The 25,714-nt window shown below is 37.5% G+C and overlaps 1 protein-coding gene across 9 annotated transcripts in view; it reads right to left on the reverse strand.

Moving 5' to 3' along the window:
* LOC129726063 (spectrin beta chain) overlaps positions 1–24,278 on the reverse strand; it is a 47,736-nt gene extending 23,458 nt beyond the window's left edge. For 7 of the 9 annotated variants that reach the window (XR_008728235.1, XR_008728234.1, XM_055682655.1 and 4 more), the window contains exon 1: positions 24,055–24,278. The gene's annotated coding sequence lies outside the window, so the exon portion shown is untranslated. Of the gene's footprint in view, positions 1–13,492; positions 14,086–14,181; positions 14,370–24,054 lie in introns of those variants that run through there. The other 2 variants (XM_055682653.1, XM_055682652.1) reach the window with 2 other exon arrangements.
* Positions 24,279–25,714: the final 1,436 nt, after the last annotated feature.

Raw genomic sequence — 25,714 nt, forward strand, 5'->3', positions numbered from 1 at the left:
TCGTTTTTAGAATTTTATTCTGAATCCTTTGGAGCGTTTTCTTCCTTGTTGAACAGCAACTTGACCAGATCGGTATAGCATAAAGCATTGCTGGTCTAAAAATTTGTTTGTAAATCAAAAGTTTGTTCTTTAAACAAAGTTTATAATTCCTGTTAATGAGAGGATATAAACATCTCGTATATTTGATGCACTTGGCTTGTATACTCTCAATGTGCTCTTTGAAAATAAGTTTTTTATCATAAATTAGTCCCAAGTTCTTAACCTTGTCAGACCAACGTAAAATAACCCCATTCATCTTGACAACGTGATTATTGTTTGGCTTGAGGAAAGAAGCCCTAGGCTTATGCGGAAAAATTATCATTTGAGTTTTAGAAGCATTGGGAGAGATTTTCCACTTTTGCAAGTAGGAAGAAAAAATATCTAAACTTTTCTGCAATCGACTGCATATGACACGAAGACTTTTTCCTTTTACGGAAATGCTTGTGTCATCGCAGAACAATGACTTTGTGCATCCTGGAGGCAAATCAGGAAGATCTGAAGTGAATATATTGTACAGGACTGGACCCAAGACTGAACCTTGAGGCACACCTGCTCTGACAGGAAATCTATCAGATTTTGACGAAATTCTGTTACTGCTGATTGATTGAATCAACTTCATATTAGCTCTGCATAGTCGAACTAACTGTCTTTGTGAATGCGGTCTAACAGGGCAGTTTGTTATTCAAAGTTGGTTATGCTGATCGCAGCCTTTGCGTTGCCCCTACAGTGGGGGGTTTACTAAATAAAGTAAAAGTAAAAATTAGACAACTACAACAGAATTTGATTGCATCCCGCACAGAATGTCTGCTTGTGTTGATGCCAGACAATTATTAACCTTCAATTATGTTTTTATTTGCCTTGAAAAAAGCATTTTGCGGTTCAAAATCGGTTGCTAATTACAACCTTTGAGCTGCCCTAACATTGGGGGAATTAAGATACACGGACAGCATGCACTGTGGAAGCTATTTCACATTCAGTAAATTCGACGGGTGCGACAGATTTAAATTGCTAGGATGCAACACAGAATGCTTGCTTACGTTGACAAAAATTATTAACTTTCAATGACTTGTTTATTTGCCTTGAAAAAGGCATTTTGATTTCCAAAATTGGATTTCCTGATGGCAATCTTCATGCTGCCCCAACACGGGGGGAATAATGGCATTCTAGCGACACACGCTGAGAAAAACCGCGCTGCTCCTAAGACGTGGTGACCAACCACAGGGCTAGTGCTGCTGCTAAAGAAGGACGACTGCTGTTGTCGCTGTCTAGAACTATTATGAGCGGCTCCGGCTGAAACAGGCTCTTATATAGGCCAAATAGCATGTTTTCAATTGCAAGGTATATGATCCTGTCGACCGTGCTTGGGAAGCAATCATATAACGACCAATCAGAGGTCGAATTTTTCGTTTTGACAAGGCTTGACTATTTTCAATAGTACAATAGTGTGAATAATAAAATTACAATTATCTTATTTTGGGAAGAATCTAAGAAGATTTTCCAATCTATTGCTGCAAGAACGAAGGAAATCCATCGAATACTAACCGATTTATTGGCATTTGAAATTGGACATATTTTTCACTTTTTCCGGTTTTAGATTTTCATTTCACATCCCTATGTAGCCGAACTTCCTGAGAGAAGTATTCTACTTCAAAAAAACTTTGCTGTATTTTGATGCAGAAATGTAAATGTCCCCACTACAGGTTCCTCTGGTATATTGACGTTATTCCGGAAGCAGAATGCCAGCCTATATTCAGAAATCGACCGAAGACCGCGAGTATATTTCTTTTCAAATGACACTCTGAAGTGAAATACATGGTATTGAAAGAGGGCTATGATGATGGTGACGATAATACCGTATTCCGCCTCACTTCCCCTCGGCCTCATGTCCATTCGGCCTTGCGTCCATTCGGTCTCGTGTCCATTCAACGTCCATATGGTTCGTGTCCGTCTAATCTGCCTAGCATACTCTGCCTCGCGTCCGTATGCCTCGCACAATATATTTTTATGCAAAAATGTAAATGTTCCCTCATACATTCATTCACATTAAAAAAATAGAATAAAACATTCCAATCACAAGCAAGTCTAGTCATGACTGATACAAAAACGATGAAGGAAAAAGTTTCGGTGAGCCAACTGGGGATGCCACGGGCTAACGGGATAGAGCAAAATAAAAGCTCCACTCAAAATATGCCAGCTGCCGGAAAAAAACAGGAAAACGTGAACGAACATACGTACGAAATGCAATGAAACAAATACAACCGGTACCACTATAATAGGTAGTAGGTTTGCGCGTCATAAAGCAATTCTCCACTCAATGTTTGGACGACTCTAGCGTCACTTTGAATTCGGAATTTTATTTGATGGATTTGTAACAATGCGAGCTGACGCTGGAAATGGGATAATAAGATAATGAATAAAAACAAAAAACGCGAAAACAACACAAGCTGTTGGACAGCGCGAAAGTTATCCGATTTTCCGGTCACTCGCATTTTAATGCTAATGGTGATGATGATGATGCAGTGTAGTAATTGGGATACAACCAAGGAAAGTGATCTATTTAGGTTTGGAAATATTCATGGTACGTTCGTAAACATTGTTTTTATGCACATTGGATCTGAATTGGAAAGTGTTCAATACATTTGAGCTGAAGGACGACAAAGTCTGTACATGACACTAATTGTCATGTTTTGACAATTACTGTCGAGTGCTGCATATTAGATACGAAATCGGAAATGCATGAAGCTAGAAATATTAAGGTTAGTGGATCATATCACAAATTAAAAGTCACTTGGAAGAAGGCCCCTTTCTCTCCTTTTCAAGTCCATGTGGTTTATCAAAGACCCCTCCAAAATTAGAAACAAGTACCAGGATCCTCATTAAGTCTATTGAAAACCCCAAAAATAACAACAAGTAGGTATCTGATATGTTTCTAGTTACAAACCTACTAACAAAATACATTGTGTTCGAAAAAGAAACTTGCTTACGACAAACAACACAAGGCAATTATTATTCTTCCATTGTGTCAGTTTTAACTACCCTTTCATTCCGGTGTTTTAACTATTCGTTTTTTGAAGCCATAATTTCTTGGTAAACCATTCAAGTTTAATAATGCTGCCAACCGAAATGTAGGTGACACACTCAACCCGTTTGCCACGTTCGTTCCTTGCGTTCCAAGTTCACTAAAACGAACTTAGGCATGCACAGTTTGGATATCGGATCAATTGTTAAGCCGTACGTAACAAAGCATAATAGCACGCGGCTCGGGAAGTATCCATCAGCAAACCGGTCGCTGTCCGTGACACTCGTAGTGGAATTAAGTAGAAGTGATGACCAATTGCTGCTATACACAAATATTAAAATCGTTTCGAGGCAAACTTCATACAAGTTGTACATTTGTAGCTGTTAGCTTATAAAATATTCGAAAAAATATTCCTACGAATCCACCAAACTAACCCTACTTCACAGTACTTCCAGTTTCTTACTGGTGACAGCATCACATCATACACAGTGGTCAAGTTAATCAAACAACAAAATTGCGGTGATAATATATTCAGCATTGTGTTTTTCCTCTTTCTACCATCCGGTGTACCGGTGAAATATCGGTATTTATTTTATTTATTCACTTTGATACACTCATAAAAGTAGGCACACTATGACAACCGTCTCTGATTGCATAATTAGGTAAAGCTATACGAATACACTGTGGAAGCACCACGAACATTGTGGAATGTCGCGAAGGTCGACTGCTCGCTCGCGAAAAAAATAACACTGGCGGGTTAGTCATGTTTCACCAAATATGACTCTGGAAGTAGAATGAATTGTTTAGTGATGATTTCCCAATTCATTTTGAATCTAATAAAAACTAACGTCTATTTCAAGAGCAGTTTCTCTCAATTTTTTTTTCATTGCATGGTTTTACTTACAAGTTTAGGTTGGTTATTTATAATTTAAACTTTATTCAGAAAAAAAAAAACATTTCTAACAAAAATTTTCTTCTAACTTTGGTTATCGAACAAATTAAAAAATACGAGGCGAATTATTTAAACGAAGAGATTATTCTTCTGGAAAAATATCGTTTACATTTATTAATGTTGTTTCATCATGAATACAACATTAAGACGCTTCTGATCATGGTTTGTCTGGCCGGCATATAAAAAATAATCCAAGTAGTGTATGTGAATGCTTCCTTCCTCAAGTACAGAAGGATAACAAATTCGAGTTGCATTGCGCATGTCTGACACATAACATTCATCTATCGAACAATGAACTTGTCTGATTTCTATGGAACCTTTTACCTCATGTTTGCTCACGCATTTTGACCCATTTTCCGCTCAATATCAACTACGCAACACACGCCTGTTTTTGAATAGTGATTTTTATCCTTAAGCCATGCAACATGGTACATGATTTTTAAGAATATAGAACATTTAATGTTCTGGTTCGTGCTGCACCAAAACCCCATCGCAAAATAGAAATCGACATCAATCTGATCTACTCGAAACTGTGAGAGGTATATTTAAATACAATATCAAGTGAGCAACGTCCCAAGCGAATTCTAAACAGTAAGAGAGCGTGAAAACTTTCTCCACTAAGCCGTTGCAAGAAAAGACACAGAACCGACGCGGAATGTAGGTCAGTGCGATACAGAAGGATGGAACAAACCAAAGATGCATCTATCAATCATTAGTCATATTGATACCGAGTGATCTAATTTCTTACTCCCCAGTATAGACCAAACTTTTTCCAACTAGCGAGAAAATTGCTATTAATAATTTCAGTTTAATTCTCCCTATTATTATCCCTAAGTCTTCATATGAATCTGAAAAATATAGTTAAAACAAAAACAAAGGTATGAAAAAATTAAATGTAGGGTAATATTTAACAACATTAAACATGATACAATTGCTGACTTCGTTAAATTCCTTTGTTAACTTTCAATGAGCTTAGAGATTTTCGAAGGCCTGGTACATGCAATTTTTGAGAATTCCATGTTATGTAAACAGTGGTTCAGTTCTTAAATTTCGGAGAGGTCGTTTGAATTGATTGAAGCAAAAATTGAAAACCACTAACTTAAACAGCCGGTGTGAGATACTAGAATTACATAGTAAATCTTAAACTTAAATGATAAATCTGATAGACTAATTAATAAAATAAAATCCGTTCTTCTTTTTTCACAGCATTTCGTTTCTTAAAAAGTCCTGCATGTCTATTTTTTCTAACTTTTTTCGGTAACATAAAAAGTTAATGAAATAGCTAATGGATTATCTATAACGTAATCACATGGTTACTACTGTCAGAGCAAATAATTTGAAATTGATTATCAGCATCTGCTTGATAGAACCATTGCAAATAAGGAAAATAAATTGAGCAATTTTTCGACTGCACTTGAAAACCCTGGGCTCAGAGCAGACTATCGATTTTTCAATAAAATTAAATTGGCTCCGAGCTGGTGCGACTATCCCGTTGGTGTGTAGAGCATGTGATTTGCCAACATCACCAAAGGTTTCTCGTAGAGGAAGGTACTGTACGCGTGGAATCTAACCCCGCAACGGGTATGACAGCTGCTTTCGCCAGTAAAATTAACCAAAATAGGATCGGAAATTATATTTCACTCTAGTAAATGGTTTTACTAAAAACCCAAAATAGACTGTTATGAGGAAGATATACCTTACTTTACCAGTCACAAATAGAACTTTTATCAATTTGATACCTCTAATTCTCACCAACTAAACCTGTTTGTTAATTTGCAGGCGCTTCAGGTATTCCGATTACGGTGCCTTCCCCTATGGATCAAATGTGTACGTGCCAAAAAGGAAATGGAATGATCGCCAAAAAATAAATTATGATGGTTGATTTGATTTTTTCCCTGGCAGAAAACGGTTGCCTAAATATTGGAATATTTTTTGTACTGATGTCTATCAAACTTCAACTTTCATATCCTATATGCCTAGATGGATGATTTATGCTTGTTCTTGATTTATTTCGTATACTATCCTCTATGGCAGCGGTTCTCAACCTGGGGTACGCGTACCCCTGGGGATACTCGAAAGCCTTCAGGGAGTAGGCGAAAGCAAAATCAGTAATGGCGGACATATCATTTTTTCTCTAAAATACTTCATTTGTTTTTCAATCTTGCTCTTAAAACATGACTCCCACTCTGCGAAAACATTCCAAGCCAGGGGGTACAATCGATATGAAAAATATCGTCAAGGGGTCCGCGAACAAAAGAAGGTTGAGAACCGCTGCCCTATGGGGTGGATGGTTTGGTTCGACCTAAAATGGAATGTAGCTTTCATATGTTGAAATCACTTTTCTTGATTCACTGCGAAGATGGTATTGAACATTATGATTGTACTTCGAACATATATTTTAAAATTAAATTTGAAGCACTTAGGATAGGTACGGAGAAAAGTAATTGACAGAAGTTATAGTGTACAATTTTTCAAAACGTATAGTATGTATAGTGATTTCAATAGACGGTATTTTTTATAGTGAAAACTTTTATGCGTATGCCACCAAAGTGACTACACTGTATTCTGTTTTTACGCGACCGTGATTTTTTTACGTGATTTTATTTTACGCGATTTTCTCGAAATTACGCGATTTTTTTACGCGATTTTCTTGAAATTACGCGATGTGTGACATGGGAAATATTGTTTATGAGCCAATATGTAACACACACACAAACATACACACACATACAGATACATAGACATACATACACACATACACACACACTTACCACATAGCGAAAGGTTTTGTAACGACGCGATCTTTTTTTACGCGATTTGCTCCAAATTACTTGATTTTTTTTACGCGATTTGTTCGAAATTACGCGGTTATTTTTACGCGATTCTTTTTTTCCGCGCACGTATCAATCGCGTAAAAAGAGAATCCAGTGTATAACTATCGCATTGGCGAATCAAATAACTGTGAGAATATAAACCACAGTTATCGATCGGAAACACGCACTTGTATTCAGTACGAATAAAATGATTACAACTTCAATTGGTTGAAGAATGTATCGATAGGTCTAAATGTTGTTGCAATTCTATTCTATTATTCTATAGCATTGCATATTCATGCACTGCAATAAGACTCGGAAAAAGTACACTTGTGTTGCATATGACTCTCGAAATTATCATAAAAAGCTTCGGACAATACCGAAGAATTGAAACTTTTGTTTTTTAGTCTCGTTTAACGCACATGAGTCAAACGATATTTTGCTCGGTATATGCTATGGGTACCTACAGCGAATGCGGCATGCACAATCGCTTTACAGAGACACCGACTGGATAGGGCTGTGCAAGATAAATGTCGACAGCCAACAAGCCGGGCCGTGAGAATACCAACACTTATGTATATGTATCGCTACTGTTTGCCGCATTATTTGTTTGGTTACGATAAAGCGCCCCCTCCCCTTCCTTGTTCCTGGCACTTGATCAGACTATGCTTTGCGCTAACAGCTATATGATCATTGCTCCGCACCGATCCCGTGCGTCAAGAAGCAAGTTAATTTTGGAGCCAAATAAAATAAACACATAGAAAAGAAATGTAGTAACCATCGAATTAGTCGAGATGATACGTTGTCTTTGGGAAAACGAAGCGGCCTATGCATAGCAATGCAGTATGTAGTCAGGTTCCTGTTTTTTTAAGTGGAGCATTCTTGAATGGTAATGACACACGCGCCATGGTTACGAAACTTAAAAAATACGTGCTGTGGCCGGTTTTCTGTTTGCCGATAGCGAGATAAGATAATTGGTAAGGAGCGCTCCGTTATGTACATCGCTCAGAAACGTTATTGTTTGATTTTGAATCAGGTGGAAACTTTTTTTTTATGTTAGATTCCCTGATTATTCCTGACATCCCCTGAAAAATTAAAAAAAAAATCTTTTAAAGTTTTGATAAATGAAAACAAATGCGATGCATTTTCCCTTTTTGAAACTTGGCCTACTTGCAATATTGAGCTTAACTTCCACGATTTTAATATAATTCACCTTAATCGAGACACCCCATATGGAGGAGTTCTACTCCTAGGGATTAGAAAGTACTATTCTTTCTATTGTATCAACCTCCTCTCGATTCCAGGCATAAAAGTTGTCACATGTCAGACGACAATACAAGGTAAAGATCTTTGTATTGCCTCAATATATATTCCCACAGAGCACAGGTTGGGCAACGGCTGCTTTTTGATTAAATAGAATTTCTCCCTTCGCGACGTTTGATTTTTGGAGACTTTAACTCTCATGGCGTCCTTAATCTATGACCTTTGCAATGACTTCGACATGACTATTTTGAATAACAGTGAAATGACACGTGTCCCAAAACCTCTAGCGCGCCCGAGCGCTTTGGATCTATCTTTATGTTCGACGTCGCTGCGGTTGGACTGCACATGGAAGGCAATCCTCGATCACCACGGTAGCGACCATTTCCCTATTCTTATTGCAATTACTAACGGGTCAACTCGCATGCGACCAATTGATTGTATGACCTCACACGAAATATCGATTGGAAGTTATACGAGGAAACGATTTCAGAAGCTGTCGAGTTAATTCAACATCTCCTCGCGGGCTTGATTCTCGACGCCGCGTTGCAAGCTCAAACAAAAAAGAACGGCTTCCCTCCCACTCCATGGTGGAGCAAAGAGTGCTCCAATATCTACACGCGAAGATCCGACGCTTTCATGGCCTTTTAGAGGAAAGGTATACCTGGCGACTATATACGATATTTGGAGCTTGATACCAAGTTTGAAAGTTTGCCTAAGTAAAGAAACGCGGATATTGGTGTCGATTTGTTAACTTAACGGGACGTCGAAGGAGACATCGATGAGCACTCTTTGGAACACAGCCTGCGTAATCGTATTACGGTCAACGAAAGCGAAAAGTCTTCAAGTAGGTGGATATTTTATTTTGCCAGGAAAGTATGTCCGGACTCTGTTTCTAAGTAAAACATTTTTCGCGATGCGTCTCCGGGCCACGACGCGATAGCATCAACAGAATTTTCAGTTGCCCTCCTGTCCTGTAACAATAGCGCGCCTGGGTCAGATAGAATCAAATTCAACTTGTTGAAGAATCTACCCAGCACTGCCAACAGGGGCTTGCTGTACTTGTTTAATAAGTTTCTGACGCAAAACATGATTCTGCAGGATTGGAGGCAAGTAGAGGTGATCGCTATCCAAAAACCGGAAAAACCAGCTTCCGATCACAACACTCTTATAGGCTGATTGCAATGCTATCCTGTATCCGGAAATTGATTGGAAAAATGATACTCCGTCGTTTCGACCACTGGGTCGAATCAAATGGTCTGCTATCAGATACTTAATTTGGTTTCCGCCGTGCCAAAAGGACGAATGATTGTCTTGTGTTGTTTTCAACAGATATTCATCTGACGTATACTCACAAAGATGGCACACAAATGGCGTCTGCGTTCTTGGACATTAAGGGGTTATATACCTTTTTAGTTTTCAAAAAACCGAAAAATTTTTTATTGTATTATCTGCAAATACAACATCTTGAGAATATTTTCACAAATTTCCATAAAGATCTGCGCAATAGGATAGGGAAGAAAGTTAGAGCGAATTGCAGCGCGCCTCGTTACGGCCGCATAAGCTAAACTTGAAACTTTACACGCGATTATCTCGGAATAGTGTTTTCCGAAAAATGACTTTGCCGTGATCCTGATTGCAGGAAAACTACTGAACCGATTTCCTTCATCTTTTTTTTTAAATTTTCGTTATTAAATTCGCCGGTCCTTGAACGATCGCTTTTTGAAACATACAGTTTCATTTTGCCGCAAAAAAATTTTGAATGCAATTTTTTGCGCTCAAAACGTGCATTTTTTGGGAAAAACGTTCCCATTTGCACTGAAAACAAAATACTCATAAAAGCGATCGTTTAAGGACCCGGCACACTTCTAAACTAATGAAATAATATGAGTTTTTTTGATTTCGGTTGACCCGCTGAGTCTCTATCAGGATCACCGCAAGCCTCTGCAAAAAATAGCGTTTCGGGGAAACGGCCATTACTCCAGTAATAATTGGTATATCTCAAAATAAAACGTATTTTTTGTTGTTGATAATAAACAATAAACATGGAACTTAAACACTGGGAGGAACAACGGGTGATAGCCAACTTGATGGCTTCCAGAGGATGTCACCAGTCAACATTGGTCGAGTTCAGGATGATACCTGTCGTTTTTGTAGCATGGAAAGCGAAACCTCGGAACATCTGCATACGTGAAAAGAATCGTGATGGCGACCAGTTTTCATCTTTTTATAACTGTTTTACAAGACATTAAAAAAAAACTGAAACGTAAGGACTGGACACCCTGGAAAGGTATATGTTTTGGCTAGATCAAGCATCATCATTTCGCCAAAAAACACAATCGTTCTTGAACACCCACTCGACTCTCCTTGTAACTAGTATACGCAACCCAACAAATGTTCATTGGTTTATTTTCGTTCCTAATGAATGTTTGAGAAATAAATCAGTTTTTCTTTAAGTACATCTTCTTTTTTGAAAGCAGTTAAAAAATATAAAATTATCACCCATGAGATGAACGCAACTCTTGAATTCCATTGAAAATAATATTCGATTGGATATAAAACCAAACAGTTTAGATAATCCGTAATTATTGATACCTGTCACATTCTCTATCTAAAATTTTTGATACAGTCGATCAGTGTATAATTGCTCTAAGTGTGCAGTGTAAATTGCAGAGAAAAACCCTTCACCACGTTAGAGCTAGAACAGTAAAAATATTTTCTTGGTAAAAGCTAGTTTGTAAAATAGTCTTCTCGGAAAGAACAGTCATTGGTATATTAGAACCGTTTCATGCACCTATGAGTTCGCTTCAGCTGCACCTTTTTCGCAGGGTAACTCGCAGCGGCGCCACCTTAAAAAAGGAATGTTTATACTCACTAACGAATTCCACCTTTTTCTTAGCGTTTAGTTCACTGGCTGAATCGAGAGCCCCCACAAGGGGGAAATAAAAAATATCTCGAATGGAAATGATTTTCCTCGATAGACATCCACTAGTAACCACTACAATTACACAAACTGCCGCAGCTATTTGAACTTTGAAGTTTTCCTACCGTTACAACAAGCCTCGGTAGATGTAGCTTGTTCGAGGAACCGAAGTACAAAGGCGAAATGCTTTTAGCTCGACTTTGAGACGGCGCTGGCGACAATGTTATTGATGGGTTGCAGCGAAAATATCCACCTACCACGGAGAGGTTGGAATAACAAGTATATTCGTTATTCAAGTTCTTCAAAGAACACTCTTAACTCTTATAAATTTTAAAATGGTAAATAAATACTTTTTTCACTCCAGGTTAAAATCTAAAGTATCTTGAACATGTTAATCAGTAGAGTGCCGATTTGAAGCCGTACAACTCCAATCAACCTCACAAACCGGCCATTTTCGACAGACTATGAGAAAAAAAAACGAGGCAATAAATTCACTCCCCGGCTGACACAACGCGACGATGAGTTATGTTTGACGGCAGAAAACCATATACGTATAGCACTAACCGTGAATTGTCCAAAACAACCGTGGCACGAACTACTAGCATCACAAAATGCACATTCAAGTAAGGCCCATTATCTATCGGACTGTCTACGCCAATAAGAGCTGGTGCGAGCAATGCAGTGCACCGCTGACCGTTGTCGTTTAGAATTAAATAAGTGACAGCACTAGTATCGTACAGAGCAAGTGCGCTCAGTTAACGGTCGATTGTCTGAGTTCAGAGTTTAAAAATATAAACTTACTCATCCATTCAGTTTCTCAATCACCGTGTATGTTACGTGTGCTTGTGTGCGTTGTGCATTCGGAAGAAATCTTCTGACCAGTCAGCAGCATCTCAACAGAAGTGAGAATGGAGGATTGGCTTCGTTGATTCTCGGTTAGGTACGTATGAACCACAGCGGGCAAGATTGATGAATTTTTCTTCTTCAAATTACTTTCAGTTTTGTCAGGAAGCATTCATTTTAGCTCGGAATTTGTACAAGAAATAAAACAAAATTTTATCCTCAAGTAAAGATGAATTATAGAATAGCCTTCGAAATGTTGTTATATGCTCATGTTACGTAACAAAGCGGATGTAATCCAAAACGGCGACTATTGCCAGGCGGCAGATTTTGTAAATGGGTTTTCAGGCCAAAGTGAGGAAATATGGAACCAATGACCGGTACCAGCTATAGTACTGATGAGAGTGCAAAAAAATGAGTTCAATCCAATTAGTTACGTGCGTAAGTACAACTCAAAGAGTGCAACACAAGTGTAATTCGAACTGGTAAACAGCGTTGCCAGGTCATTTTTTTAAAAATCTGGAAAAGGCAAAATAAAAATCTGGAAAAAATCTGGCAGTCATTTCGTGGGGTAAAAGATTAATTTTTCGGATAAAAGTCTTGGGGTACGCAAAATTTGAGGTGTAAAAACTGCAAAATGACCTTTTTGCGGAACAGGGAAAATAAATCTGGATAAAATCTGAATCATCCATGAAAAATCTGGATAATTGGACATCAAAGCTGTCTACCTGGATACATGTTCAAAAATCTGGATAATCCAGCTAAATCTGGATACCTGGCAACGCTGCTGGTAAAGAACAAAAGTAAACATCGAACTTGGGATTATGGTGAACGAAGAGATCAGGTCACATTATGTTTTGGTAGTGTATTTTGAAAATTTAGATCAATATTACCATAATCGAGGGCTATTTTTTGCGTGTTTTAAACGTTAACTCATCCTCCGAGGATGATGCAAAATAAAATTTGGAAGAGTTAAAATTATTTTTCGCAGTAAAAACTGATTTATTTCTACGAGGAATGGTTTTGAAATACCACTACATCAGATTGCAAAATTGAATGATACAAAATAAAAAATATAACAACAATAATCTTTTCATACCAGTACCCTGCCAGCCAGATTTTTACACTCTCTAATTTCTAACTGTCCTTAAATATTGACAGATTCTACACGCGGGACACGCTTTTAGTGAACTTAAGAGGACATCTCTGCACAGTCTACGGGCTTCTTACCTGAATAATGGTATTTATAAATTAGAAACTCACTAGAACAAAAACTAGAAAAAGCTAACCGAACCGTAGTTAGTTATGAAAGCCAAATCTCTAGAAGTAAACTTTTAAAATTTCACATGCCAATAAACAACTTACGAAAAAATTCTACCTTTGTCGACAGGTAACAATTAGCAGTAATTCTAACCTCATGTTCTCGCAGTGTACAGGACTTTCAGTCATTGGTTTAAAAATCCAACCGCAGTACAAATATAACCCAAACCTACACTACAATGTTTACTGCACTTCCAATACGGCAGTGGTGATTCACACTGTTTCAAGCTGCATAGGTTGCCTGTGTCTGAAAAAAATGCAGTTGGACGGGAGATTCTGTGGCACTATGCCAACGGGACGGTTCCAGTTATCTACTAAGGAATTACCTTTTAGATGTAGGTCGATTTTTGTGCCAGCAATAATTTACTATATTTTAATCGATATTGTTAGAACTTCACAGATATGTTTTTAAGATAACTTAGAACACTTGTTTTTTTTTCTACATTAGACTTCACAAATGCTCCATTATCGAACACACGACAAACTTTTTTCATCCACTGCCTTCAAACATCTTGCACGGAAACAGACGACTTTTTATTGCCTGTTCGAGTTAGCAACCAGCCGCAGTCAGCCGATGTGTCGGCTGCCGTCGGAGAGGAAAATCAATAACAAGCGTCCCCGGAAAAAAAAACACCGAACCAAAAAAACACTCTTTAATCATGAACCTTGACGGAATCTTGGCTGGTCAAAATATTTCATGCTCAAGAGGTTACCTGCGATGTGATTCGGCCACTTGAATTTGATTTCCGAATTTGCTAAATCTTGCGCGATCACTATTCAGACTCACATTTTTTTCTCGACTTTACGTTTTAAGGCAGATCTAATTTTATAGGTGGAATCATCGATTTGTCCGTCGTAGTTCCATTTAATAACACGAATTCATGATATATTTCATACAAAACGAAATAACTGTTCTAGTTCATATTATTTTTAGACGCTGGTTTCTTATTGATTCAACTCTGTAGGTTCACCATCTTTCGAAAATTCACACTTCGAAATGATCTTGAATACTTACTTGGTATCAAGAAAAAATAAATTGGACACTATTTCGTCTCTTAGCTCTGCTTTCGCAGCAGAGTCAGTTACATCTGAGAAAAACAACTTCTATCAATTTCGATGTTTCACACGCGTTGTGAAAATCTTCCCAGTTTGCTGCACTGTCGCTCGATAATGAATCAGTAAGACTCGGCGTATTTTGTCCTAGTCGGTTCCAAAATCGCCACTTCTCTCGCGTTTTTGGCGACCGTGTGACATGGAAGCGTACGTGAACCGTAGGGTAGAATTTCACTACCACCGTTATACTGAAGGCGCTCTGCGGCAGATTCGAAGCAAGTCACCGTGTGTAGCGATGGGGATGACGTTGACGTTGCGATTGCGCAATCGTTGCGTCGGTTCGTGTGAGATATGAAGCGGAGATTTTTTAATTTTTTTCTATCGTCATGGCATTCATTCAATTCCGTGACAGTTACATTACATATCAAAATTATACCAATAATAGTTGAAAAAAGTTAACGGTACGTAAAGCATTTTAGGTGTACTTAGAAAACGCTATGATGAAAATAGTAAAAAAAAATAGTTGGTAATTATACAATGTATGCCGAGGCACCGCTACTCGCTAATCTGATAACTACAAAATGTTGCGTCGCTTACCGATAAACGTGAAGATTGATGCTAAATTGATAATAGCGGTAGGTATACGAGAACCTACCGAGAATGATCTGTTTTTTTTTTTTTTTTGACAGAAATTCACAATTTAAAGTCACATAAATTCTTAACTGCCTTAAATCGAATACCTTCGATTGTAGCACGTAAACATCTAAGGGGAGACAACTGGGTTTAGATTTGCATCCACTTTGGGAACCACTCGCTGATTGGTTGAAATTAAAAACCCCGAGTGCGTTAAAATTTATCATCAGGCTTGCTGGCAGTTTTGCTGAACAACATGTTTTGTTGTTTTGATTTATATTTTTTTATGATGTCACCTGTTATATTCTAAAATAATTTCAAGTGAACATTCAAAATAAAGTACAGAGCGTACAAATACGGGTGTAGTAAGAGATCCGACTTTGATCATCACTTATACACATAAGATTATTTAGTCCCTAAATAAGTAATCTCGCTGGCGGCGCTGGATTTTTACAGGTTATGTATAGAGTTGATCTGCTTGGGAACGTAACGTCAAACGTCGTTACACTGAACGGAATCGTCGAGTCTTTATTAGAGAAATAATTATTCAGAAGTATCAGACGGGTGAAATTAACCCTCTCCCGCTCACAAGGTTTATCATTAAAATTTATAGCTTCTCGAGAAAATTCAAGCTGAACACTTTGTAGACTAACTAAAATTACTGTCAACTGCAGTATTTTGAAGAAAATGCCCAGTGATGCTCTGAGGCAGCATATAAAAGTTTATGGAACAATCGTAAGCACAACAAACTATTTTATATCAAGATAAGATGATTATAATTCTTGGTGCTCTAGAGTCACCATAAGCGGGAAAGGGTTAAAAAAGTCATATGAAATATTCGATGCACCAATAATTCACGTTATTGATATGATTCGCTATGCACACTTGTAAAAAAATATCATCAATGAAAAATTTCGCATTTATATTTTCAGTGATAGTTGTCGATAATATACAGCATGAATCCAAGCGCATATGTGAAAGAAAATCATCCATGTCAGCCCCATTAACCCATTGCCGGCGGGTGATGCCGAATGGCATCATCTGACATCTGAACTTGGATTACAACTTAACAATTAAACTTGATATTTTGAACGATTAAACTATTAAATACGGTTAGAGAGATCAATCTACAATACGCAACCCAGTTTGTGTTAATTGTACGCGTAGTTGCTGAGTAATAAGAGTTTGAAGGTCATCTTTCCAGGTAAAATCTGACTACTCTCCGCCGGAAATGGGTTAGGGATATCATATACGAACATGAACTGTTTTACGATTCAGTTTCACTTTCGATGTGCTCATCCATAATCTTTCCCATAGTTAATAACAATCATTTTAACTGTTTAGTGTTGCCCTTATTTGTTCGAACTGCGCAAACAATCAGTTCTAAAATGGAATACAATCGTTAATAAGCTAAAGTCAAGCAATAATAACACATTTATGTGCGAGCAATTTGGTTCAGTGTAGTCTGCTTTTTCTTTTGGCAGTTTTTGCCCATAACAAGACTCAAAATAGAGGTAGGTCTACTAGATCATGATTCTCAAAGCAGTTTTTAAGTAGAATCGTGACGAATCGGCTCTAGTGCGTGGGATCTTTTGTGCAACATGATTTGCCTCGAATACAATGGGTACACTAGCGACATTACTTATCTAGGGACTAAATAATCTTATCTTATATCAATTACCAAAAGATTCAAAAGTGCGCAAGGAGTTATAACGGTTTTGCGTGAAGCATAAGAACAGCATACCGCTGCTCAATGTCGGAAGTAAATAGTGTAGTGTGAGCTTATTTCTACTTTTGAATCCGTTCTGGATTAAGTTTGAAATATACCTGTTGAGGCATATTGGTTGTGCGGAGAGAACAATGCAGTTGGGTCAATGAATGAATCATAATCATTAATGGATGACACGTTCGATTTTAAGTATATTAAAGATGCAGATTCTCCGGTAATCCTCAGACGGTGAAACTGTCGCCTGCAGGAGGAATTGTGCATAATGGTGATAAAAAGCATTAAAAACATTCAAGTATTATCGTTTGCGGGAGAATTTATCTCGCAAGATGCATGAGAAACGCCGTAGAAGTGCGCGGTTATAACCAATTATGTTGGTGTCTTCAAGGAAATGTGGGCAATTCCAATTTCCGCACTTTTTGTAGAAGATATTACCACGATTGGACGTACCCGCGCACTTCTACAAGAATTTTTCGCGAGAGAATTTGTCGCAATCAACAATATTTTCCGAGTGAATGGCATCACTTACGAAAAATACATCAGGGATCATCGAAGTGGATGAGGAAGAAGAGTAAGAAGCCAGATGTCACCTCTTAGGTAAACATGAATCTTGTGGAGCTGCGTTGCTGTCAGGTTATGAAGTCCATTATGATAAGCGGGTGGTCGTGGTTTCGAATCCTAGAAGAATTAGGTCATTCAATATCCAAACACTTAAGCATGGGTTTATTCTCATGCTCCCATTTATCTATCCTTCCTGAACACACACTGAATTTCTACTAACTTCTACTAACTTTTCATTTTAAAACTGACCAGAGGGCGGACACATAGTTGAAGCCTCTCCACGGAATCATAATTGGCGATACTAGGCGAATACGATAGGGAAGCTTGGTGTAGTATAGTAAGCGTTAAGCTTGGTATAGTATAGCAATCGAAGTACGGAATACAGCAGACACCTAGTAGTATCACAAAAGACCGACGTTTCTGGCCGCAGTGACTAGTCTAAATGGGAAAAATGAAATCCACTAATCCACTATCCACTAATTCTGCTGTTCCTCGTATAATCGAATATTTTGAGAGAATACCGTACGGGGCGAATAGAAACAGTCTCCGATATATCTCGCAATGTACAAAAAATACTGTAATGTATAGAACGAATACAGGGTGGCGAAGTTTTCAAAATAAAATTCCCTGATTTTCAATGAAATATAACGTTAATTTCCCTGATATTTTTCAGCATTCGGCACAAAAAAATTCAACATATGTAGATAAACGCAGCTCTAAAATCGCAGTGGAAAAAGTATTCAATCGGATATAAAACCGAACCGTAGCGGTCCCGAAGCAGCCTTTCATTCAGATTCATTTTTTTGTTTTACAAGTTTGTTACATTTGCCAACAATTACATTCACTGTATTACGAAGACAGCTAATATAAGTATGTTATTTTATTCATAAAGTTAAAAATTAAAAAAATAACGATGTTGAAATGCAAAATAAATACTCTGAAGAGATCTTAGTAAATTGGCAAAAAAAATCATAAGCACTTGCCGGCTCTTGCTATTCTATTGATTAGTGTTTTTAGGAACTTATTTGATTCGATATTATGTCGGTCACGATTATTTGGTGAATATCGAATATAAAAAATAAATAAAAATAACTTATAACCGTTGCAAAAATGTTCAATTATTGTTGAGTAATTTATGGTTTTTATGGTAATCATATTCATGAGATAAACTTTCAATCACCATCAGTAGCAGCATTGCAGTTTTGATTGCACGCGAATAGAAGTCGTGCCCGCGCAATGATAGACGACGAGAAACTACCGGCGCTCTGCTCCACATACACTCTACGGTATTGTTGCTTTTGCCAGCATGTTTTCTTTCAAGACATCAGTTTCTTATAGGCTCTAACAGCAGGTTTAGAAATTGTTCAAGAAAAGGGGTTGTTTCAAACTTTTCGAAAAATCTTTACCTTCGAGACATCAAATTAGTGTAGGTTCATGAAAGCAAACATAAATTGACCTACGGGGGACGGGGGGACTCTGTTAATTTTTTTTTTATATTTATACAGAGAATATCACAGGGAATGGTTGGTGTCTATTCATGTTGTCTGTGCTAGGAATGCTCGCATGTGATTGGTTTATTTTCGCGTAAATTTGTTCTTGACACTTTTTATCGATTTTTACCGCTTTGCAATGAAAAAACAATGATAACTAGTGTATTACAAAATTGTTCAATATTTTATCTATCCACCAACATGTTGGTTATTGTTATCCATCATGTGGTTATGCTGTTATTATCGTTTGAAATCTGACGCAACATTTGCCAGTCTTATTTCCAATTTTACAGAATGCATACCAGTATAGAAAACAAAGACGTAGTCCCACGTCAAAAAACTCCCTGAATATTTTTCAGTTTTCCCTGATATTCCCTGATCGAAGAATGAATTCCCCTGAAATTCCCTGATTTTCCAAGTTTTCGCATCTCTGGAATATAAAAACTTTGAAACTTTGGTCTAGCCTGCCTCTATTAAGGGTGTAAGTACCATTTTGACACAATAAATAATTCATACTTTTATTGAAGAAAATGTTACATATTTCTAAAGATTGGACTCGGAGAAATGCGACACTTTTTTTCGAGTAGAACTTTTATCACGTGGGTAAAAATTAATTAAATTTTGGATAATACTAGTTTAGAGTGTTAGGTTTGTGTGTGCAAAATTTTCCGAGATGCATCCGAAACAAGAAGAGCTACGCCAGCAAATCATGGGCGCGGTGATCGATAATGCTGGTCAGTCGCACAGATGGATCGGCAAAAGACTTGAAATTCACCATTTCACCGTATCCTGTGTTGTGAAGAAGTTCCTGGAGACGAAGACCATAGAGCGGCGCGCTGGAAGCGGTCGAAAACCGAAAACGGCATATCCAGAGAAGGCGCGGAAGACAAGGTAGTACTTCAATAAGAACCCAAACCTTTCCAATCGAGAAGTGACCAAAAAGATCAATTCGTCGAAGTGGTTCGTCCAACAGACAATGAAGCGGGCTGGGCTGTTTTTATGGTCAGGAAGGCGCCAAACCGGGCTGACAAGCAAATACGGTGGCCAAATGGCGTGCGCGGAAGCTGTACCGTGAGTGACTGGTCAAGCCAGACTGTCATGGACGACGAGACATACATCAAAGTGGACACCAAACAAATCCCCGGTCTCGAGTTTTTTATCGGTACGCATGGAGGTTCCCGAAAAGTTCCGGAAGCCGTTCGTTACAATCACCGTAAACGGGCAGATTTATCTAGAGGAATTTTTGCAGAAGTGCTTGCTGCCCTTCTTCTGCTATCACCGTGATCCCACGCTGTTCTGGCTGGATCTCGCTTTGTGCCATTACGCCAAGTCTGTAATGGATTGGTACGAAGCGAAACGTTAATGTGGTCCGAAGGAGGCGAACCCGCCAAATTTACCAGAGCTTCGTCCGATCGAAAAGTTTTAGGCGATAATGACGGAGAAGCTGAAGAAAAGCGGAAAAACATTCAAAACTAATGAAGCTTGAAGAAAAACTAGGAGAAATTGTGTAAGGAAGATGGAAAAAGCCTCGCCCAATATCTCATGAGCAGTGCCAACAGAAATGTACGAGCATTCAGCTTGGGGGAGGAAATTTAGTAAATAAATTATGCAAAAACACTGGACTGGATTTTTGATCATTGTGTGTCTCATTTTTTTCGAGTCCAATCTTTATTCGTCCCGTAATTTCTTATGAATCGACTCCGTTTTTTGTTCTGATGAAAGATTTGATTTTTGTTTTGAGGAAAAAAAACAATTGTATTATCTCTAATGATTTGATTGATTTCATATTTCGTGGCCGCTTGATGAAGGATTTTTTTCTTTTGCGTAACATACTGTTTTGTAAGTTTTTGAAGCTTTCGGTTTGTAAGTTATGATCAAGATGAGCTGAGAAAGTACAAAACATGTTTCAAGCATTATTTTACTTAAACAATATGATTGAATTTCGCAAATCTACTTGTTTTTGTACAAAAAAAATCGCTGCAGCGTTCTTTCCACGAAACGTAAGTGAAAGGATAATAAACACCCTTCGGCAATCCTTAAATTCACCGTGATAATTTGAAACGCTTAACTATCTACCCAGTGAACAAAATGGCTTCCACAAGCAAAGTGGTTTGGCACTCGAAAAGGCTCTGAGCCTGAGCCTCCAATTTATCATTTTCAACATATAAATGGGTTTTAAGAATTAGTTTACTATTTAATTATTCGAGAAATTTTTTTTGCATGATTCTTGAATGTTATTAAAGACTTGCGATGTCAATTTTCAAGCTCAGTTTTGTTTCTTTTAGTCCCACTGTGTCTATTCATTCCGTTATACGGTACTCAAAAAGTTTAATAAGAGGCATCCATAAATTACGTAACGCTCATAGGGGAGAGGGGGCTATCCTTCAGCGTTCCGATTTGTTACATAGGGGAGGGTGGGGGGTTAATATCAGCGTTACGTAACAAAAAAATCTCTAGACTCACCAAAAACAAGCATTTTTTTGAAACAAATTTTTGTACAGCGTTATGTAATTTCTGTGGGGGGTTGGTGTTAGCGTTATTACATTATATATGAGGGATGGGCGGCCAAAATTTTTTTTTTTTTGCATTACGTAATTTATGGATGTCGCCTTAGCATGTTTCATAGAATCGTAAAAAATGTTTCACACATTTTTTAAAGAAACAGACATTCTGAAGGTTATTTTCCCGCTAAACATATGTAGCCAAATTTTAACAACACATTTTCCTCTTGAAACGTTAACATTTTCTCATTCTTCAGCAAGACTGGAAACCATTAAAACAAATTTAAATCATTACTCATGCTGGAGACGCAAAAAATATTCGCATTTCAGTTACCATTCCAATTGAACGGCTTCAGTTACCAATAAAAATGAATTTCAGACTTTCCGGAGTACTAATCTATCTCCAGTTGTTCCATCGATCTTCTTTTAATTCAGTATACTTTTTATGTGCAAACCTGATCAAATATCGCTTATGATTTTTTTTTATTTATTCATGCAATTAGAATTTACGGTATTTAGGCGAAAACCCATGTATTTATAAAATACTTAATTAATAACAGAAAACCTGTAAGTACTAACAAAATAAGTTCAATTCAACTATCTAATTTATGTTTACATTGATAAACGATGAACCGCATTTTAAAATATTTTCCACTGGAATTTTTAAAAAAGATACTTGAAATGTTACACTACTGAACTCCAACCTGTTAATTTAATATATATTGCATTTATCTTGTGAAACATTGTTTGAAAGCGTCTATTTTTCACCAAGTTATATAACTTTCTATTTTTTGTAGAGCATACGAGTATAACATGTTACAATGAAATTCGCAGGTATAAAAAAATGCGCTAACACGGCAGTGTATAAGTTTGAAAACCGAAGAACACAACATGTTTGTGGCTATGATTGAAAACTTTTGAAACTGACATCAAAAGAGCGAATTCAATTTTTTTTTCTTGTTTCAAAATTTAACCTTATACAGTCGTCGTTCGATAACTGCAAGACTTTCAACTGCAACGCTTTTTAACTGCAAGACCGATAACTACAACAACTTTGCAGTTATCGGACCGCAATCCGTCAAATTTGATGTCAAAGTCATATTTGACATTGAAGCGACAAATCTCGCGGGGGGATTCTAAATGCATTCGAAAATGAAAATTGTTGAATCTCTAGAAACATTTCAAAAAGACTCTTCAATTTCTCTAGATTTTTTTTTTCGATTTCGTCTACTTGTTGTCTCTTCATTCTAGATGGGAGATTATAGATCTGTACTAATAATCAATAAAGCAAAATCACTATGTTATGTGGTTCACTTTGCGTAATAATTATAAGAAAAAAAAATCCTTTGTGCATTGTTTAGCTAGCTTTCACTACTCAGCGAGGCAGTGCATAGTAGATCACAAACAATATTTTGTGACCTAGCGTTAAATAGCGTGACAGATGTCATGGATCCTGCAGACTTTGATGTTGCTTTTACTTGCGTTGTCAGCGAATCCGAGCTTTCTGTCAAAATTTCATTCAACAATTGAGTTTCAGAAACGTCTCGTAAAATGGTCAATTGCAGTGATGAACTTGATCTTCACCCGAGTCTTAATTGGTTATGGTTATGTTAAGTAGTTACTAAAACGCAATAAATTATGATGCGGAAATATGAATATCAAATTGATTAATCGAAAAGCTTGCCTATTTTAGTTTTCTGCTATTTGTTACCACTATTCCATTAAAAAAATACATATCGACATCATTGAAAACAAAACCCTCTAAATTTTGGCAATGTAAACATGTTGCAGTTATCGAACGACGACTGTATTTTAGATGATTGATGAAATATATTTTTATAAAGATTCAAATTATTTTTTTAGGGTTTAAATCAACATAGGTATAAATAAAAACTGAGGCAGATTGCTTTTATTTTTGTTAATGACAAAAAGACTCATTATTTTTCAAGACGGATTTAAAATTCTGTTAAGAATATCGTCATGGGGAAAACATGAACATATGGCTTCCACAAAATATTATTTTGTGGAACTTCCACAGAATATTATTTTTGCATAAACCCACGCTACATAACGCATTTATGCTTCCTACAAAATTGCAGACTATGTAAATTACCGTTCAACCTGTATGACAAATCCTGACCAAGCCTCTGTTGATATTTTTTTTTCTCGTTTATCAAAACATCACTTTACAGCTTAAAAGCACGGACCATAACCGAAACCAACAAATCGACTCGCCAGTGTTGTCGAGCATAATAATGCTCCCATTTTGTGCACCTGTATGCGTGTACAAACGCAAATTTAATTCAACATAAAACCTTCAAAACAAGGGGGAAATGCCGAATGTGTTAGTGAAGTCAAGCTTTCAGCTTTACTTGAAAGGCAGTAGAAAGCCGAAATTTTGACCCCTCGCTTTCTATCTTTTTCACCCAACCAATCGAAAGCGACTGTGACGAGGTCAAATTAATAAAAACATACTCGGCTCCACACGATTATTCACAAGAATAAAAAATTAAAATAACAAGTATTGACTCATGATCCATTTAAAACCGTCTCGTAGCGGAAACCGCAAACAAGAACAGAAACTGCATTTGTCGTCTGATAGAATTACGGGCATAAGGAAAAGTGCAGAAAATGATGGCCGATGATGTCATCGATTCAATTTAAAATATTCTCTCTCACTCCTTTCCACCTCGCGGTACTTCTCACACTGCAGGAAAACCAAATAATCTGCGCTATGGGCGTTGTCATCGCCGTATTTATATACCGCACTGTTATCCCATACGAATATGCTGATGCTACAACACTACAGTAGAGGCTCCGATCCATTTTCCCATTTGCCTCTTCCCGATATCCAACAAGAAGTGTGAACGTGAATGGAAAAAAATTTCTTCAGCCAGGCGCAAAGCAAAAGAAAATTTACTCACTTCCAATGGATCGTTTTTCACTATTAAAACTGTTTTTTTGATCGTCAGCACGATCGCAAACTGCACTCACAGGTCTGTTTCAACTATTTTCACAATTAACTGGCCGAAAAGGCTTTTTTTCGTTAATTTTCTCCAACAAATCTGATCTGAACTTTTTCCTCACACACGGCACTTTTCTTTACAACGCGACGGCGACGACCATCTTCACTCGACTACGCTCAAATTCGGACAGACTACGGCCAAGCTTTTGCTGCGCTCACCAGGCGAAAAAGCAGCGTCGGTACAAAAGAAATGTTAATGCGAGACAGAGAGGCACACATACCCGCACGTCAAAGTGAAGCTTTTCGAAGTCGAATGATGCGGGGTTTACAAATGACGTTATATTAAAGAAAGTTCAGTTCTCGACACTCATCAAAAGGTCGTAGGTACGGAGGTAAACAAAACGTGTGAGGGTTGATTTTCATATTACCATCAAAAAACCCTAAAGTTTGCTGGCGTATACAAAATTCCTTTTTTATTTTGTCAACCCCCCCCCCCTCTCCCTTCAAAAATGTTGAAGATTGGAAGGGGAAGAAAATAAGTTCAAGCCGTTTTGTTAATATTATTGACTTTTCGACAGCGTATATGCTTAATTTTGCAACAAACAAGTCCAATGACAGTGGAGGGTCATCAAAAGGCAAGCCAAATGATTAATAATGATAATAATGTGATATTTTTCAACACACTTTTGCATGCGAGTTTTTTTTTCCTGTTGGGTACATTTTCCACTACGACCAGAGATTTGATCTTTTGTGGCGGGCCCCTATTTGATGTAAGCCTTATCAGGGTGTCGTACCACTATTAGGTTGAAGGGTTTCCACATGCTGAATATAGGCATCGTCCCAATAAGGTATTATTGAACGAATAAAGTTCACTGCCTTATTGAGAGAAGTCATCCACATATCTAATGGTTGTATTAAGTGTTTATCAAAGAATTGCTTCCTCTTTTGAGAGAGTGCTTCACAGTCACATAATAAATGTTCCGAGGTTTCTTTATCTAGGATACAAAAGCGACAGGCATCATTTTGCAATTTACCTATCTGTTCAAAGTAATATCACAGATAACAGATATCCAAGCTAACTTTGCTTCATGTGTAAAAAGACGCAACGGTTTTTTAGCATGTCGCAATACGCAGTATGGTGGCGCTAAGAACACTTAGTGGTCAATGATTCGATAAAATCGATAGTTTTCCAGCTTTTATCGATATTATCGCAATGAGAATGGTTGCCGTTTTTAAATGTAGAAATTTTGAGCAGTCGTAATGTGTGCATTATCGACTTCTTTATTCAATCCCTCTGTATATTTGCGATAAATTTGTTTGTTTTAGTGTTGGTTTGAAAAAATAAATACGTAAACCTCACAAAATCTATGTTATATCGTTGCATAAATAGCGACTGTATAATCTGTAAGAATTTTCATGCGTCTGGCAGCTTTGACCGTAAACCGCTGCCATCGCTAAAGTGGTTAAAGTCGCAAGTTGCAGGAAGATGTCGTTGGCATTCCAAACGAGTAAGAATTTGAAATCTTACACACGATTTCTGGAGTTTTTTGTTCTAGCTTGGATGTCTGTTATCTGTGGTAATATTTACTTGGGCAGTGTCCCGTTACAAGGCCACTGAA

The sequence above is a fragment of the Wyeomyia smithii genome, chromosome 2 (genome assembly GCF_029784165.1).
Source record: "Wyeomyia smithii strain HCP4-BCI-WySm-NY-G18 chromosome 2, ASM2978416v1, whole genome shotgun sequence".
NCBI lineage: Eukaryota > Metazoa > Arthropoda > Insecta > Diptera > Culicidae > Wyeomyia > Wyeomyia smithii.